The sequence below is a fragment of the Miniopterus schreibersii genome (genome assembly GCF_964146895.1).
Source record: "Miniopterus schreibersii genome assembly, chromosome: 1".
Taxonomy (NCBI): Eukaryota; Metazoa; Chordata; class Mammalia; order Chiroptera; family Miniopteridae; genus Miniopterus; species Miniopterus schreibersii.
This window is the reverse complement of record NC_138101.1, coordinates 38,477,233-38,481,095: the sequence shown is the minus strand read 5'-3', so window position 1 is coordinate 38,481,095 and position 3,863 is coordinate 38,477,233. Positions and strand designations below refer to the sequence as shown.

The window sequence follows — 3,863 nt, the reverse complement described above, 5'->3', positions numbered from 1 at the left end:
CTCCCTCCTTCTCAGTTCCTCTCTCAGAAATCAATAAAACATGTTTAAAAATGAATAAAATCTCTAGAACGAGCATCCATGTAATTCTTTGTCAGCTGTATAATAGCTTTATGTCCCTTTCTTCATGAGAAGAGATTACAGACACCATCTCTTCTAAATTCCTTAGTTAACACATTCATCTATAATGTATTACAAAACGTAGGGGAATTGCAAAGATGACTCCTAGCTGGGTGGTAGCACTTGTAGGCATTACACAGATTTGGATAAAAAGAAGGTCATCTATTTTATGATATTTTGACTTTCCATAAAATGTTCTGACTGCTCATGAAATGTATTTACTTTGAGGTGTAGCAGTTATATTTTAACTTTCTGATCAATTTCTCTTGGACATAAGCATGAACCATGGTAAAAGGGATCAGTCATTTGAAAAGAAACACTGCTCCACCAGGATGCCTACGAAGTGGATTTCCATTCTGCTGCTGCTACAGCTGAGCTGTCACATTCGCCCTGGGTGGTGTGGAAAGGTGCTGGTGTGGCCCACAGAATATAGCCATTGGATCAATATGAAGACAATCCTGGATGAACTTGTCCAGAGAGGCCATGAAGTGACTGTTCTGACATCTTCAGCTTCAATTCTTGTTGATCCCAATAAGGCTTCGGCTATTAAATTTGAAATTTTTCCTGCATCTTTAAAAAAAAATGATTTTGAGGATGATGTCATGCAGCTGATCTTAAATGGACATATATGTCAAAAGCTACATTTTGGACTTATTATTCGCTAATGCAAGACATCATTTTGGAATATTCTGATTATATTTGAAAGCTCTGTAATGATTCAGTTTTGAACAAGAAACTTATGACAAAACTACGAGAATCAAGGTTTGATGTCGTTCTTGCAGACGCTGTTGGACCCTGTGGTGAGCTGCTGGCTGAACTACTTAAAAGACCTTTGGTGTACAGTCTCCGGATCTTTCCTGGTTATAAAATTGAAAAGTATACTGGAGGACTTCCATTCCCTCCATCCTACGTACCAGTTGTCTTGTCAAAATTAAGTGATCAAATGACTTCATGGAGAGGGTAAAAAATATGATATACGTGCTTTATTTTGACTTCTGGTTCCAAGCATTTAGAGAGAAGTGGGATCAGTTTTACACTGAAGTACTAGGTAAGTCATGTCTTTACTTGGTAGTATAAACTCCTAACTTTCTTAGAGCCTTGAAAGGTGAGTATGCATAAGTATTAAGTCAGAGAAATTTGTCTTTTATAAGTAAATTATAAAATAAAATTATAAAATGATCTCATTCTCACAAATATAGAAATGCTTAAATCATAGTATCATTGGGGAATTGCTTCCTCTTATATGGTTTAGTTTGTTTTAAAAACTGAACTATGTTCCATATTACTTGAAGGATTCTCTAGTAGAGAGAGAGAGTGCTCTATCCCAGACTCAGGAACCTATCATTTGAGGTTTCTAATGACTTCATATCCCTCACTCAGTACTTACAACTCATCTGTTCAAACACTAAAATTTTCTTGAAGGGTGGATACGTAAGTCAGTAAACTGTACTTTGTGAAATCTCTCTCTTTATTAAAGACAAAAGGAGCCAAAATTAAGAGTGAGCACATCTATTACCATGCTTTATGAAAATATTCGTTTTTATTTGCAAATATTTTTATTAATACACAAGTATTATTAAGCTCCTGAAATGAACCAAATGCACTTATAGTTCCAGGAATTGAGCCACACTCTCAAAACCTCAGTTTTGGGGAAATCTAGGATCAAGGGGATAGCTTGGTAAAGTGCAGAAACTAGACGAAATAATCTAGGGAAAAGTGTTCCCATGGCCATAGTAGAATTAATTTATTGAGGAGTTGAAGTCATTGCTTACATTTGCATCTGCTACTTTTGCAGCTTAACAGAGTAAACAAATGCATGTTTAATTCTATATTGGGTTAGGTTTAATCATTTTCTGATTGTGAATGTCTTGATGTGATGTTAGAGAAGACTCTTACATTTTATATATATTGTTCATAAATGTAAACATAATATAAAATGTGTATTTTATATAAATATGTTCATGTTCTGAAACCACAGACACTTTAAACATATTTGGCTACATTATTCAACTTTTTTTCAGAAAACTAAATGGTATATTTACATTACAATATTTTCATTTTATCTACCTTTTGTTTGTTGGGCTTTCTCCCTTCAGGGAGACCCACCACATTATTTGAGTTAGGAGGAAAGCTGAAATATGGTTCATTCGAAGCTACTGGGATTTTGAGTTTCCTTGCCCACTCTTGTCACATTTTGAACTTATTGGAGGCCTCCCCTGCAAACTTGCCAAACCTTTGCCTAAGGTAAACCTATTCATGTTTGTTCTACTTTGTTTACTTTGCATTTTTAGTAGGAATGATTGTGGGTTCTTCATTCAGAATGTCTTATCACACTGTGAGTTATATGGGAATCTGGGTAAAGTGACCTGCCAATTAGAAACTCATATTTCTATACCGTTTCAAGAATCTGAATGACATTATCATGACAGGATAAAGAATTATACTTGGGAGACTTTGGAAATAGGGTCAGTTAAATTATGGTCTTCATTATTCAACACATAAAAAGGTATCACCCATTAATTCAAAGACTAATTTTAAAGTGACTAGCATCGTGCAAGGATAAGTAATAGATATGCACAGGAGAAGTGAACACACAGATTTTGGTCACACACCATCAGGTATTCTACTTGGAAAGATATAATATAAGCAAGTAATAAGAATAGTGTGAAAAGAATTATAATAAAAATAAAACCTAAAGGTACAATAATGCTAGAGAACATCCCATGGTAATGGATCATAATTCCTCTGGCATAATTAACCATAAGACATGTCTTGTTTTTGTTCCCCTTCAACAACAAAAAATGTGTTATCTGTTCATGAACAAAAGTGCCTGTGTGGAAGTTTTGGGATCCAGCATCACATGCCAGGGGACCTTAGAAGAGTCTTACCCACCTGCGCATCGGGTAAGAGGCAGAAAGACTCCAGTACTGGCTGTGATACCTACAGGATGTTGAGAATTGGTTCCAGGCCTGCTAGCTGCAGCCTAGTAGCACCTACAGAGCCCTGACTTGGGCGGTCACCTGTGGCTTAGAGAGCTCTTGTGGAAGTCCAGATTTCTAAAAGAGAAGTTCAGCACTGTGTTGGAGCACAAAATATATGAATTTAAAGGCACTGCTGTGGGTGAGAAGAAAGCTTGATTTTGCCAGCATCATTCCTCCTCCAAGTCAGCAAAGTTTAAGGCTAAAGAAGGCCTGTGATTTCTCCCACAGCAGATAGGGAGAGCCAGTGAGTGGATGCCGAGCTTTCCCGAATGTTCAGGATGCTTCTAAAGGGCTCATTTCTCTCTCACAGCATCCAGAGTACTAAACTGGGAGCGCAGTAACTGGCAAGAGGAAGCAGATCAGGAGAGTGGCATATAAGATTACCAGAGGGCGTTAAAGAGACAGGGTTCCGCCCGATTGCATCTGTACTCCATCAGGAAGCCTGACCACAAACCAGGAAGAAAACCTCTCTTACAGACTCTCCCAGCTGGCCTGAGGGCACCAACAGTGAGCTGCATTCCAAACCCATGCTTCCTACCCTCTGTGGACAGCTCAGTGTACAAGCTGCCTAGGGCAGCAGCGAGAGCAAAATTTGATAGAAGGCTAGGGAGCAAGAGCAGATGCAGGACAGGGTTTGGCCAACCAGAGAAAGAAACCACAAACTTAAGCTGTAGCACCACCTTCAGGAGAAAAACGGGGAGGCTATCAGCATCTGGCCTGGTGCTTTATAGGATGGAGAGAAGACATAGGGGCTTAAGAATTCTC

At 38.3% G+C, this 3,863-nt stretch overlaps 1 pseudogene across 1 annotated transcript; it reads left to right on the top strand.

Annotated features, from left to right (window-relative positions):
• Window positions 1-418: 418 nt before the first annotated feature.
• Window positions 419-2,532, top strand: LOC308563410 (UDP-glucuronosyltransferase 2B31 pseudogene; annotated as a pseudogene). The gene is made up of 3 exons: window positions 419-1,165; window positions 2,214-2,361; window positions 2,437-2,532. The product of its transcript is annotated as a UDP-glucuronosyltransferase 2B31 pseudogene (transcript).
• Window positions 2,533-3,863: the final 1,331 nt, after the last annotated feature.